General features: G+C 42.7%; 20 non-coding genes across 20 annotated transcripts; all 20 read left to right on the plus strand.

The window, feature by feature from the left end:
* The first annotated feature begins 428 nt into the window (after positions 1 to 428).
* On the plus strand, positions 429 to 518 carry trnar-ucu. The gene is given in 2 exon segments: positions 429 to 465; positions 483 to 518. It is a non-coding gene; the product is annotated as a tRNA-Arg (tRNA).
* Positions 519 to 785: 267 nt separating this feature from the next.
* trnat-agu lies at positions 786 to 859 on the plus strand. Its single transcript has one exon. It is a non-coding gene; the product is annotated as a tRNA-Thr (tRNA).
* An 845-nt stretch (positions 860 to 1,704) lies between these two features.
* trnaa-agc lies at positions 1,705 to 1,777 on the plus strand. Its single transcript has one exon. It is a non-coding gene; the product is annotated as a tRNA-Ala (tRNA).
* A 482-nt stretch (positions 1,778 to 2,259) lies between these two features.
* Positions 2,260 to 2,333, plus strand: trnat-ugu. Its single transcript has one exon. It is a non-coding gene; the product is annotated as a tRNA-Thr (tRNA).
* An 821-nt stretch (positions 2,334 to 3,154) lies between these two features.
* trnar-ucu lies at positions 3,155 to 3,244 on the plus strand. Its single transcript is given in 2 exon segments — positions 3,155 to 3,191; positions 3,209 to 3,244. It is a non-coding gene; the product is annotated as a tRNA-Arg (tRNA).
* A 267-nt stretch (positions 3,245 to 3,511) lies between these two features.
* On the plus strand, positions 3,512 to 3,585 carry trnat-agu. The gene has a single exon. It is a non-coding gene; the product is annotated as a tRNA-Thr (tRNA).
* An 843-nt stretch (positions 3,586 to 4,428) lies between these two features.
* Positions 4,429 to 4,501, plus strand: trnaa-agc. Its single transcript has one exon. It is a non-coding gene; the product is annotated as a tRNA-Ala (tRNA).
* Positions 4,502 to 4,983: 482 nt separating this feature from the next.
* Positions 4,984 to 5,057, plus strand: trnat-ugu. Its single transcript has one exon. It is a non-coding gene; the product is annotated as a tRNA-Thr (tRNA).
* An 821-nt stretch (positions 5,058 to 5,878) lies between these two features.
* trnar-ucu lies at positions 5,879 to 5,968 on the plus strand. The gene is given in 2 exon segments: positions 5,879 to 5,915; positions 5,933 to 5,968. It is a non-coding gene; the product is annotated as a tRNA-Arg (tRNA).
* A 267-nt stretch (positions 5,969 to 6,235) lies between these two features.
* trnat-agu lies at positions 6,236 to 6,309 on the plus strand. The gene has a single exon. It is a non-coding gene; the product is annotated as a tRNA-Thr (tRNA).
* An 845-nt stretch (positions 6,310 to 7,154) lies between these two features.
* trnaa-agc lies at positions 7,155 to 7,227 on the plus strand. The gene has a single exon. It is a non-coding gene; the product is annotated as a tRNA-Ala (tRNA).
* Positions 7,228 to 7,709: 482 nt separating this feature from the next.
* Positions 7,710 to 7,783, plus strand: trnat-ugu. Its single transcript has one exon. It is a non-coding gene; the product is annotated as a tRNA-Thr (tRNA).
* Positions 7,784 to 8,604: 821 nt separating this feature from the next.
* Positions 8,605 to 8,694, plus strand: trnar-ucu. Its single transcript is given in 2 exon segments — positions 8,605 to 8,641; positions 8,659 to 8,694. It is a non-coding gene; the product is annotated as a tRNA-Arg (tRNA).
* Positions 8,695 to 8,961: 267 nt separating this feature from the next.
* Positions 8,962 to 9,035, plus strand: trnat-agu. Its single transcript has one exon. It is a non-coding gene; the product is annotated as a tRNA-Thr (tRNA).
* An 845-nt stretch (positions 9,036 to 9,880) lies between these two features.
* On the plus strand, positions 9,881 to 9,953 carry trnaa-agc. The gene has a single exon. It is a non-coding gene; the product is annotated as a tRNA-Ala (tRNA).
* A 482-nt stretch (positions 9,954 to 10,435) lies between these two features.
* On the plus strand, positions 10,436 to 10,509 carry trnat-ugu. Its single transcript has one exon. It is a non-coding gene; the product is annotated as a tRNA-Thr (tRNA).
* An 821-nt stretch (positions 10,510 to 11,330) lies between these two features.
* trnar-ucu lies at positions 11,331 to 11,420 on the plus strand. Its single transcript is given in 2 exon segments — positions 11,331 to 11,367; positions 11,385 to 11,420. It is a non-coding gene; the product is annotated as a tRNA-Arg (tRNA).
* A 267-nt stretch (positions 11,421 to 11,687) lies between these two features.
* Positions 11,688 to 11,761, plus strand: trnat-agu. The gene has a single exon. It is a non-coding gene; the product is annotated as a tRNA-Thr (tRNA).
* An 845-nt stretch (positions 11,762 to 12,606) lies between these two features.
* Positions 12,607 to 12,679, plus strand: trnaa-agc. Its single transcript has one exon. It is a non-coding gene; the product is annotated as a tRNA-Ala (tRNA).
* Positions 12,680 to 13,162: 483 nt separating this feature from the next.
* trnat-ugu lies at positions 13,163 to 13,236 on the plus strand. Its single transcript has one exon. It is a non-coding gene; the product is annotated as a tRNA-Thr (tRNA).
* Positions 13,237 to 13,356: the final 120 nt, after the last annotated feature.

The raw sequence follows: 13,356 nt of genomic DNA on the forward strand, positions 1-13,356 counted from the left end.
TGTTGTAGAGTGATAGAGGCATGCAGTGATGTCACCGCTGTCTTGTTCTTCGTTGAACGTTCGTGAATGCCATTTTAATGCATGGTCTAGGAGCTTTATGACAGTGGTGCTGTGGCTTAGTTGGTTAAAGTGCCTGTCTAGTAAACAGGAGATCCTGCGTCAAATTCCAGCAGTGCCTGCTTTGCTAGTGGTGTAAATGCAGTACTCACTTTCTTACAATATGAGATGGAATGGCAACAGGATGGGTTCTAAGCCACACTACTGAAGAGTAAATTCTCTTGCAGTGATGAGAAAAATAAAGCTTGCACACTCAAGTCATGTCACTTGCTAGCCATAGAAAAACAGCTGTCTAATGATTGGTGGTGTGTTTTACAGTCCATGAATTTGGATGAAGCTGAGAAGACGTACCAAGACCCATGGCAGCTTCAGGCTCTGTGGCGCAATGGATAGCGCATTGGACTTCTAGGCTTGTTGTGCGAGTTATTCAAAGGTTGTGGGTTCGAATCCCATCAGAGTCGTTTGGTTTAACTTGTGACTTATTTGCTGAGATACCTCTGAGATAAGATCTAGGTTTGTGCTTAATACAGTCTCAAGAATTCAAACGAGTTTGCAGCCGATGGGAGGAGAAGCGTTCAGACACAAACATGCATGCCTCTGCAGGATGATGATCTTAGATCTTAGTGCACTCATCAAATGGTCAAGCAGATGTTCTAACTTGCATATGTCTTATGGCTGCAGTTAAGCTTGCACACACTTAGACATAGGAAACAGAGCTTTACAACGGTGGCGCTGTGGCTTAGATGGTTAAAGTGCCTGTCTAGTAAACAGGAGATCCTGGGTTCAAATCCCAGCAGTGCCTGCTTTGCTGGTGGAGTAAACTGAGCAATCAAAGAGCTGCAGCTTCACAAGACTAAACTTGGAAGTGGGGGAACAAAGCCATGATCCCTATGCAAAAAACAGTCTAGTTAGTTTTATTAGACAGATGGTTTAAATACATTTACATTTACAGCATTTGGCAGATGCCCTTTTCTAGAGCGACGTACATAAGTGCTTAAATCTCAAGCATTGAATACATTAATACTGGCTCACTAGGTTACATACTTAAGATACCATGAGTTTAAAACATTTGTTCAAAGTTACAATGAAAAAATGTCAAAGGTTTGTTTTTGTTTTGTTTTTTTAACTGCAAAAGATAGGGAGAGACGTGTTAGTTGGAGTGTTTCCTGAATAAGTAGGTCTTATTCCATCTCTATAATCCATTCAATGTTTTACACCACCTGGACAAAGCAAACAGTTGTCACCAGCCTGTACGCAGCTGCTCTTGATCTCGAATGGACAGGAGCCATGAAGATCGCCTCTTTATATTTTTCCATTTGGGGTTTATCATAGAACCACCTTCCAAAGAGTTACAAGCAGGTAAGTCAACACATGTACCTTGGAGAGCCAGCCTTGTGCCTTGGAGAACCACTTATTTTAGAAGCACCCTGGTAAAAAGACAACTTCTACTAAAACAATAAGCAAACAATCTAAATCAATCAATAGATGCCTCTGAAGAAAACATTCCAAAGAGTTACAAGCAGGTAAGTCAACACCTAGGTAGATCGGTTATATCCAAACGGCTAAAGGCACCCACCTCACAGTCATGCCGGCCTCAGAATCCCACAATCCCATGGAAACCTTGTGTGGCTTCATGTTTTGTAGCATGGGGAATTAGCTCAAATGGTAGAGCGCTCGCTTAGCATGCGAGAGGTAGCGGGATCGATGCCCGCATTCTCCAAAGTGAAGATTCTCTGTCTCTGTGTGCCTTGGAGGACCCGCCTACAGCTTTTACCACTTGATATTAATAATATTTATACCACAATACATGATATTTGAGCAGCATCGGGTTGAGAAGTGAACTGCCAGAGTCATGTCATTGCAGAACTCTTGGAAAATGTCCCATACGGGGCTCGAAACCGTTTTCCATTTGGGGTATATCACAGAACCACCTTGGCAAAAAGACCACTCCTGCCGAAACAATAAGCAAGCGATCTAAATCAATCAACAAATGCCTCCGAAGAAAACCTTCCAAAGAGTTACAAGCAGGTAAGTCAACACACGTACCTTGAAGAGCCAGCCAAAGTGACGATTCTCTGTCTCCATGTGCCTTTGAGAACCCGCCTATTGATTTTACCACTTGATATTAATAATATTTATACCACAATACATGACATATGAGCAGCATCAGGACAGACAGAGGAAACAGAGGTGTATACCTGTGGCGCTGTGGCTTAGTTGGTCAAAGTGCCTGTCTTGTAAACAGGTGATCCTGGGTTCAAATCCCAGCAGTGCCTGGTGTTTCTGTTGATGTACAGTAATTGCAGTAGCAACTTTCTTACAATCTGAGATGAAACACCACTCCTACAGGATGGCTTCTAAGTCACACTGCAGAGCAAATTCCCTGGTTGTGGGCATTGCAGTGATGAGAATAAAAGATTGCACACTAGAGTCATGTCGCTTGCATACAGTTTCAGGCTCTGTTGTGCAATAGATAGGGCATTGGATTTCTAGGCTTTTTGTCTGAGCTATTCGAAGGTCGAATCCCATCAGAGTTGTTTGGTTTAACTTGTGACTTACTTGCTCTGAGATAAGATCTAGGTTTGTGCGTAATAATATCTCAAGAGCTTGCAGCTGATGGGAGGAGAAGTGTTCAGACACAAACATGCATGCCTCTGCAGGATGATTATCTTAGATCTGTAAAAGTCTTTCTGTACAGAGTGTGCACTTGTCAAATGGTCAAGCAGATGTTCTTGCACACACTTAGACTGAGGAATTGGAGCTTTATGACAGTGGTGCTGTGGCTTAGTTGGTTAAAGTGCCTGTCTAGTAAACAGGAGATCCTGCTTCCAAATTCCAGCAGTGCCTGCTTTGCTGGTGGTGTAAATGCAGTACTCACTTTCTTACAATATGAGATGGAATGGCAACAGGATGGGTTCTAAGCCACACTACTGAAGAGTAAATTCTCTTGCAGTGATGAGAAAAATAAAGCTTGCACACTCAAGTCATGTCACTTGCTAGCCATAGAAAAACAGCTGTCTAATGATTGGTGGTGTGTTTTACAGTCCATGAATTTGGATGAAGCTGAGAAGACGTACCAAGACCCATGGCAGCTTCAGGCTCTGTGGCGCAATGGATAGCGCATTGGACTTCTAGGCTTGTTGTGCGAGTTATTCAAAGGTTGTGGGTTCGAATCCCATCAGAGTCGTTTGGTTTAACTTGTGACTTATTTGCTGAGATACCTCTGAGATAAGATCTAGGTTTGTGCTTAATACAGTCTCAAGAATTCAAACGAGTTTGCAGCCGATGGGAGGAGAAGCGTTCAGACACAAACATGCATGCCTCTGCAGGATGATGATCTTAGATCTTAGTGCACTCATCAAATGGTCAAGCAGATGTTCTAACTTGCATATGTCTTATGGCTGCAGTTAAGCTTGCACACACTTAGACATAGGAAACAGAGCTTTACAACGGTGGCGCTGTGGCTTAGATGGTTAAAGTGCCTGTCTAGTAAACAGGAGATCCTGGGTTCAAATCCCAGCAGTGCCTGCTTTGCTGGTGGAGTAAACTGAGCAATCAAAGAGCTGCAGCTTCACAAGACTAAACTTGGAAGTGGGGGAACAAAGCCATGATCCCTATGCAAAAAACAGTCTAGTTAGTTTTATTAGACAGATGGTTTAAATACATTTACATTTACAGCATTTGGCAGATGCCCTTTTCTAGAGCGACGTACATAAGTGCTTAAATCTCAAGCATTGAATACATTAATACTGGCTCACTAGGTTACATACTTAAGATACCATGAGTTTAAAACATTTGTTCAAAGTTACAATGAAAAAGTGTCAAAGGTTTGTTTTTTTTGTTTTTTTAACTGCAAAAGATAGGGAGAGACGTGTTAGTTGGAGTGTTTCCTGAATAAGTAGGTCTTATTCCATCTCTATAATCCATTCAATGTTTTACACCACCTGGACAAAGCAAACAGTTGTCACCAGCCTGTACGCAGCTGCTCTTGATCTCGAATGGACAGGAGCCATGAAGATCGCCTCTTTATATTTTTCCATTTGGGGTTTATCATAGAACCACCTTCCAAAGAGTTACAAGCAGGTAAGTCAACACATGTACCTTGGAGAGCCAGCCTTGTGCCTTGGAGAACCACTTATTTTAGAAGCACCCTGGTAAAAAGACAACTTCTACTAAAACAATAAGCAAACAATCTAAATCAATCAATAGATGCCTCTGAAGAAAACATTCCAAAGAGTTACAAGCAGGTAAGTCAACACCTAGGTAGATCGGTTATATCCAAACGGCTAAAGGCACCCACCTCACAGTCATGCCGGCCTCAGAATCCCACAATCCCATGGAAACCTTGTGTGGCTTCATGTTTTGTAGCATGGGGAATTAGCTCAAATGGTAGAGCGCTCGCTTAGCATGCGAGAGGTAGCGGGATCGATGCCCGCATTCTCCAAAGTGAAGATTCTCTGTCTCTGTGTGCCTTGGAGGACCCGCCTACAGCTTTTACCACTTGATATTAATAATATTTATACCACAATACATGATATTTGAGCAGCATCGGGTTGAGAAGTGAACTGCCAGAGTCATGTCATTGCAGAACTCTTGGAAAATGTCCCATACGGGGCTCGAAACCGTTTTCCATTTGGGGTATATCACAGAACCACCTTGGCAAAAAGACCACTCCTGCCGAAACAATAAGCAAGCGATCTAAATCAATCAACAAATGCCTCCGAAGAAAACCTTCCAAAGAGTTACAAGCAGGTAAGCCAACACACGTACCTTGAAGAGCCAGCCAAAGTGACGATTCTCTGTCTCCATGTGCCTTTGAGAACCCGCCTATTGATTTTACCACTTGATATTAATAATATTTATACCACAATACATGACATATGAGCAGCATCAGGACAGACAGAGGAAACAGAGGTGTATACCTGTGGCGCTGTGGCTTAGTTGGTCAAAGTGCCTGTCTTGTAAACAGGTGATCCTGGGTTCAAATCCCAGCAGTGCCTGGTGTTTCTGTTGATGTACAGTAATTGCAGTAGCAACTTTCTTACAATCTGAGATGAAACACCACTCCTACAGGATGGCTTCTAAGTCACACTGCAGAGCAAATTCCCTGGTTGTGGGCATTGCAGTGATGAGAATAAAAGATTGCACACTAGAGTCATGTCGCTTGCATACAGTTTCAGGCTCTGTTGTGCAATAGATAGGGCATTGGATTTCTAGGCTTTTTGTCTGAGCTATTCGAAGGTCGAATCCCATCAGAGTTGTTTGGTTTAACTTGTGACTTACTTGCTCTGAGATAAGATCTAGGTTTGTGCGTAATAATATCTCAAGAGCTTGCAGCTGATGGGAGGAGAAGTGTTCAGACACAAACATGCATGCCTCTGCAGGATGATTATCTTAGATCTGTAAAAGTCTTTCTGTACAGAGTGTGCACTTGTCAAATGGTCAAGCAGATGTTCTTGCACACACTTAGACTGAGGAATTGGAGCTTTATGACAGTGGTGCTGTGGCTTAGTTGGTTAAAGTGCCTGTCTAGTAAACAGGAGATCCTGCTTCCAAATTCCAGCAGTGCCTGCTTTGCTGGTGGTGTAAATGCAGTACTCACTTTCTTACAATATGAGATGGAATGGCAACAGGATGGGTTCTAAGCCACACTACTGAAGAGTAAATTCTCTTGCAGTGATGAGAAAAATAAAGCTTGCACACTCAAGTCATGTCACTTGCTAGCCATAGAAAAACAGCTGTCTAATGATTGGTGGTGTGTTTTACAGTCCATGAATTTGGATGAAGCTGAGAAGACGTACCAAGACCCATGGCAGCTTCAGGCTCTGTGGCGCAATGGATAGCGCATTGGACTTCTAGGCTTGTTGTGCGAGTTATTCAAAGGTTGTGGGTTCGAATCCCATCAGAGTCGTTTGGTTTAACTTGTGACTTATTTGCTGAGATACCTCTGAGATAAGATCTAGGTTTGTGCTTAATACAGTCTCAAGAATTCAAACGAGTTTGCAGCCGATGGGAGGAGAAGCGTTCAGACACAAACATGCATGCCTCTGCAGGATGATGATCTTAGATCTTAGTGCACTCATCAAATGGTCAAGCAGATGTTCTAACTTGCATATGTCTTATGGCTGCAGTTAAGCTTGCACACACTTAGACATAGGAAACAGAGCTTTACAACGGTGGCGCTGTGGCTTAGATGGTTAAAGTGCCTGTCTAGTAAACAGGAGATCCTGGGTTCAAATCCCAGCAGTGCCTGCTTTGCTGGTGGAGTAAACTGAGCAATCAAAGAGCTGCAGCTTCACAAGACTAAACTTGGAAGTGGGGGAACAAAGCCATGATCCCTATGCAAAAAACAGTCTAGTTAGTTTTATTAGACAGATGGTTTAAATACATTTACATTTACAGCATTTGGCAGATGCCCTTTTCTAGAGCGACGTACATAAGTGCTTAAATCTCAAGCATTGAATACATTAATACTGGCTCACTAGGTTACATACTTAAGATACCATGAGTTTAAAACATTTGTTCAAAGTTACAATGAAAAAGTGTCAAAGGTTTGTTTTTTTTTTGTTTTTTTAACTGCAAAAGATAGGGAGAGACGTGTTAGTTGGAGTGTTTCCTGAATAAGTAGGTCTTATTCCATCTCTATAATCCATTCAATGTTTTACACCACCTGGACAAAGCAAACAGTTGTCACCAGCCTGTACGCAGCTGCTCTTGATCTCGAATGGACAGGAGCCATGAAGATCGCCTCTTTATATTTTTCCATTTGGGGTTTATCATAGAACCACCTTCCAAAGAGTTACAAGCAGGTAAGTCAACACATGTACCTTGGAGAGCCAGCCTTGTGCCTTGGAGAACCACTTATTTTAGAAGCACCCTGGTAAAAAGACAACTTCTACTAAAACAATAAGCAAACAATCTAAATCAATCAATAGATGCCTCTGAAGAAAACATTCCAAAGAGTTACAAGCAGGTAAGTCAACACCTAGGTAGATCGGTTATATCCAAACGGCTAAAGGCACCCACCTCACAGTCATGCCGGCCTCAGAATCCCACAATCCCATGGAAACCTTGTGTGGCTTCATGTTTTGTAGCATGGGGAATTAGCTCAAATGGTAGAGCGCTCGCTTAGCATGCGAGAGGTAGCGGGATCGATGCCCGCATTCTCCAAAGTGAAGATTCTCTGTCTCTGTGTGCCTTGGAGGACCCGCCTACAGCTTTTACCACTTGATATTAATAATATTTATACCACAATACATGATATTTGAGCAGCATCGGGTTGAGAAGTGAACTGCCAGAGTCATGTCATTGCAGAACTCTTGGAAAATGTCCCATACGGGGCTCGAAACCGTTTTCCATTTGGGGTATATCACAGAACCACCTTGGCAAAAAGACCACTCCTGCCGAAACAATAAGCAAGCGATCTAAATCAATCAACAAATGCCTCCGAAGAAAACCTTCCAAAGAGTTACAAGCAGGTAAGTCAACACACGTACCTTGAAGAGCCAGCCAAAGTGACGATTCTCTGTCTCCATGTGCCTTTGAGAACCCGCCTATTGATTTTACCACTTGATATTAATAATATTTATACCACAATACATGACATATGAGCAGCATCAGGACAGACAGAGGAAACAGAGGTGTATACCTGTGGCGCTGTGGCTTAGTTGGTCAAAGTGCCTGTCTTGTAAACAGGTGATCCTGGGTTCAAATCCCAGCAGTGCCTGGTGTTTCTGTTGATGTACAGTAATTGCAGTAGCAACTTTCTTACAATCTGAGATGAAACACCACTCCAACAGGATGGCTTCTAAGTCACACTGCAGAGCAAATTCCCTGGTTGTGGGCATTGCAGTGATGAGAATAAAAGATTGCACACTAGAGTCATGTCGCTTGCATACAGTTTCAGGCTCTGTTGTGCAATAGATAGGGCATTGGATTTCTAGGCTTTTTGTCTGAGCTATTCGAAGGTCGAATCCCATCAGAGTTGTTTGGTTTAACTTGTGACTTACTTGCTCTGAGATAAGATCTAGGTTTGTGCGTAATAATATCTCAAGAGCTTGCAGCTGATGGGAGGAGAAGTGTTCAGACACAAACATGCATGCCTCTGCAGGATGATTATCTTAGATCTGTAAAAGTCTTTCTGTACAGAGTGTGCACTTGTCAAATGGTCAAGCAGATGTTCTTGCACACACTTAGACTGAGGAATTGGAGCTTTATGACAGTGGTGCTGTGGCTTAGTTGGTTAAAGTGCCTGTCTAGTAAACAGGAGATCCTGCTTCCAAATTCCAGCAGTGCCTGCTTTGCTGGTGGTGTAAATGCAGTACTCACTTTCTTACAATATGAGATGGAATGGCAACAGGATGGGTTCTAAGCCACACTACTGAAGAGTAAATTCTCTTGCAGTGATGAGAAAAATAAAGCTTGCACACTCAAGTCATGTCACTTGCTAGCCATAGAAAAACAGCTGTCTAATGATTGGTGGTGTGTTTTACAGTCCATGAATTTGGATGAAGCTGAGAAGACGTACCAAGACCCATGGCAGCTTCAGGCTCTGTGGCGCAATGGATAGCGCATTGGACTTCTAGGCTTGTTGTGCGAGTTATTCAAAGGTTGTGGGTTCGAATCCCATCAGAGTCGTTTGGTTTAACTTGTGACTTATTTGCTGAGATACCTCTGAGATAAGATCTAGGTTTGTGCTTAATACAGTCTCAAGAATTCAAACGAGTTTGCAGCCGATGGGAGGAGAAGCGTTCAGACACAAACATGCATGCCTCTGCAGGATGATGATCTTAGATCTTAGTGCACTCATCAAATGGTCAAGCAGATGTTCTAACTTGCATATGTCTTATGGCTGCAGTTAAGCTTGCACACACTTAGACATAGGAAACAGAGCTTTACAACGGTGGCGCTGTGGCTTAGATGGTTAAAGTGCCTGTCTAGTAAACAGGAGATCCTGGGTTCAAATCCCAGCAGTGCCTGCTTTGCTGGTGGAGTAAACTGAGCAATCAAAGAGCTGCAGCTTCACAAGACTAAACTTGGAAGTGGGGGAACAAAGCCATGATCCCTATGCAAAAAACAGTCTAGTTAGTTTTATTAGACAGATGGTTTAAATACATTTACATTTACAGCATTTGGCAGATGCCCTTTTCTAGAGCGACGTACATAAGTGCTTAAATCTCAAGCATTGAATACATTAATACTGGCTCACTAGGTTACATACTTAAGATACCATGAGTTTAAAACATTTGTTCAAAGTTACAATGAAAAAGTGTCAAAGGTTTGTTTTTTTTTTGTTTTTTTAACTGCAAAAGATAGGGAGAGACGTGTTAGTTGGAGTGTTTCCTGAATAAGTAGGTCTTATTCCATCTCTATAATCCATTCAATGTTTTACACCACCTGGACAAAGCAAACAGTTGTCACCAGCCTGTACGCAGCTGCTCTTGATCTCGAATGGACAGGAGCCATGAAGATCGCCTCTTTATATTTTTCCATTTGGGGTTTATCATAGAACCACCTTCCAAAGAGTTACAAGCAGGTAAGTCAACACATGTACCTTGGAGAGCCAGCCTTGTGCCTTGGAGAACCACTTATTTTAGAAGCACCCTGGTAAAAAGACAACTTCTACTAAAACAATAAGCAAACAATCTAAATCAATCAATAGATGCCTCTGAAGAAAACATTCCAAAGAGTTACAAGCAGGTAAGTCAACACCTAGGTAGATCGGTTATATCCAAACGGCTAAAGGCACCCACCTCACAGTCATGCCGGCCTCAGAATCCCACAATCCCATGGAAACCTTGTGTGGCTTCATGTTTTGTAGCATGGGGAATTAGCTCAAATGGTAGAGCGCTCGCTTAGCATGCGAGAGGTAGCGGGATCGATGCCCGCATTCTCCAAAGTGAAGATTCTCTGTCTCTGTGTGCCTTGGAGGACCCGCCTACAGCTTTTACCACTTGATATTAATAATATTTATACCACAATACATGATATTTGAGCAGCATCGGGTTGAGAAGTGAACTGCCAGAGTCATGTCATTGCAGAACTCTTGGAAAATGTCCCATACGGGGCTCGAAACCGTTTTCCATTTGGGGTATATCACAGAACCACCTTGGCAAAAAGACCACTCCTGCCGAAACAATAAGCAAGCGATCTAAATCAATCAACAAATGCCTCCGAAGAAAACCTTCCAAAGAGTTACAAGCAGGTAAGCCAACACACGTACCTTGAAGAGCCAGCCAAAGTGACGATTCTCTGTCTCCATGTGCCTTTGAGAACCCGCCTATTGATTTTACCACTTGATATTAATAATATTTATACCACAATACATGACATATGAGCAGCATCAGGACAGACAGAGGAAACAGAGGTGTATACCTGTGGCGCTGTGGCTTAGTTGGTCAAAGTGCCTGTCTTGTAAACAGGTGATCCTGGGTTCAAATCCCAGCAGTGCCTGGTGTTTCTGTTGATGTACAGTAATTGCAGTAGCAACTTTCTTACAATCTGAGATGAAACACCACTCCTACAGGATGGCTTCTAAGTCACACTGCAGAGCAAATTCCCTGGTTGTGGGCATTGCAGTGATGAGAATAAAAGATTGCACACTAGAGTCATGTCGCTTGCATACAGTTTCAGGCTCTGTTGTGCAATAGATAGGGCATTGGATTTCTAGGCTTTTTGTCTGAGCTATTCGAAGGTCGAATCCCATCAGAGTTGTTTGGTTTAACTTGTGACTTACTTGCTCTGAGATAAGATCTAGGTTTGTGCGTAATAATATCTCAAGAGCTTGCAGCTGATGGGAGGAGAAGTGTTCAGACACAAACATGCATGCCTCTGCAGGATGATTATCTTAGATCTGTAAAAGTCTTTCTGTACAGAGTGTGCACTTGTCAAATGGTCAAGCAGATGTTCTTGCACACACTTAGACTGAGGAATTGGAGCTTTATGACAGTGGTGCTGTGGCTTAGTTGGTTAAAGTGCCTGTCTAGTAAACAGGAGATCCTGCTTCCAAATTCCAGCAGTGCCTGCTTTGCTGGTGGTGTAAATGCAGTACTCACTTTCTTACAATATGAGATGGAATGGCAACAGGATGGGTTCTAAGCCACACTACTGAAGAGTAAATTCTCTTGCAGTGATGAGAAAAATAAAGCTTGCACACTCAAGTCATGTCACTTGCTAGCCATAGAAAAACAGCTGTCTAATGATTGGTGGTGTGTTTTACAGTCCATGAATTTGGATGAAGCTGAGAAGACGTACCAAGACCCATGGCAGCTTCAGGCTCTGTGGCGCAATGGATAGCGCATTGGACTTCTAGGCTTGTTGTGCGAGTTATTCAAAGGTTGTGGGTTCGAATCCCATCAGAGTCGTTTGGTTTAACTTGTGACTTATTTGCTGAGATACCTCTGAGATAAGATCTAGGTTTGTGCTTAATACAGTCTCAAGAATTCAAACGAGTTTGCAGCCGATGGGAGGAGAAGCGTTCAGACACAAACATGCATGCCTCTGCAGGATGATGATCTTAGATCTTAGTGCACTCATCAAATGGTCAAGCAGATGTTCTAACTTGCATATGTCTTATGGCTGCAGTTAAGCTTGCACACACTTAGACATAGGAAACAGAGCTTTACAACGGTGGCGCTGTGGCTTAGATGGTTAAAGTGCCTGTCTAGTAAACAGGAGATCCTGGGTTCAAATCCCAGCAGTGCCTGCTTTGCTGGTGGAGTAAACTGAGCAATCAAAGAGCTGCAGCTTCACAAGACTAAACTTGGAAGTGGGGGAACAAAGCCATGATCCCTATGCAAAAAACAGTCTAGTTAGTTTTATTAGACAGATGGTTTAAATACATTTACATTTACAGCATTTGGCAGATGCCCTTTTCTAGAGCGACGTACATAAGTGCTTAAATCTCAAGCATTGAATACATTAATACTGGCTCACTAGGTTACATACTTAAGATACCATGAGTTTAAAACATTTGTTCAAAGTTACAATGAAAAAGTGTCAAAGGTTTGTTTTTTTTTTGTTTTTTTAACTGCAAAAGATAGGGAGAGACGTGTTAGTTGGAGTGTTTCCTGAATAAGTAGGTCTTATTCCATCTCTATAATCCATTCAATGTTTTACACCACCTGGACAAAGCAAACAGTTGTCACCAGCCTGTACGCAGCTGCTCTTGATCTCGAATGGACAGGAGCCATGAAGATCGCCTCTTTATATTTTTCCATTTGGGGTTTATCATAGAACCACCTTCCAAAGAGTTACAAGCAGGTAAGTCAACACATGTACCTTGGAGAGCCAGCCTTGTGCCTTGGAGAACCACTTATTTTAGAAGCACCCTGGTAAAAAGACAACTTCTACTAAAACAATAAGCAAACAATCTAAATCAATCAATAGATGCCTCTGAAGAAAACATTCCAAAGAGTTACAAGCAGGTAAGTCAACACCTAGGTAGATCGGTTATATCCAAACGGCTAAAGGCACCCACCTCACAGTCATGCCGGCCTCAGAATCCCACAATCCCATGGAAACCTTGTGTGGCTTCATGTTTTGTAGCATGGGGAATTAGCTCAAATGGTAGAGCGCTCGCTTAGCATGCGAGAGGTAGCGGGATCGATGCCCGCATTCTCCAAAGTGAAGATTCTCTGTCTCTGTGTGCCTTGGAGGACCCGCCTACAGCTTTTACCACTTGATATTAATAATATTTATACCACAATACATGATATTTGAGCAGCATCGGGTTGAGAAGTGAACTGCCAGAGTCATGTCATTGCAGAACTCTTGGAAAATGTCCCATACGGGGCTCGAAACCGTTTTCCATTTGGGGTATATCACAGAACCACCTTGGCAAAAAGACCACTCCTGCCGAAACAATAAGCAAGCGATCTAAATCAATCAACAAATGCCTCCGAAGAAAACCTTCCAAAGAGTTACAAGCAGGTAAGTCCAACACACGTACCTTGAAGAGCCAGCCAAAGTGACGATTCTCTGTCTCCATGTGCCTTTGAGAACCCGCCTATTGATTTTACCACTTGATATTAATAATATTTATACCACAATACATGACATATGAGCAGCATCAGGACAGACAGAGGAAACAGAGGTGTATACCTGTGGCGCTGTGGCTTAGTTGGTCAAAGTGCCTGTCTTGTAAACAGGTGATCCTGGGTTCAAATCCCAGCAGTGCCTGGTGTTTCTGTTGATGTACAGTAATTGCAGTAGCAACTTTCTTACAATCTGAGATGAAACACCACTCCTACAGGATGGCTTCTAAGTCACACTGCAGAGCAAATTCCCTGGTTGTGGGCA

Source organism: Tachysurus fulvidraco, chromosome 4 (assembly GCF_022655615.1).
Source record: "Tachysurus fulvidraco isolate hzauxx_2018 chromosome 4, HZAU_PFXX_2.0, whole genome shotgun sequence".
Lineage (NCBI taxonomy): Eukaryota > Metazoa > Chordata > Actinopteri > Siluriformes > Bagridae > Tachysurus > Tachysurus fulvidraco.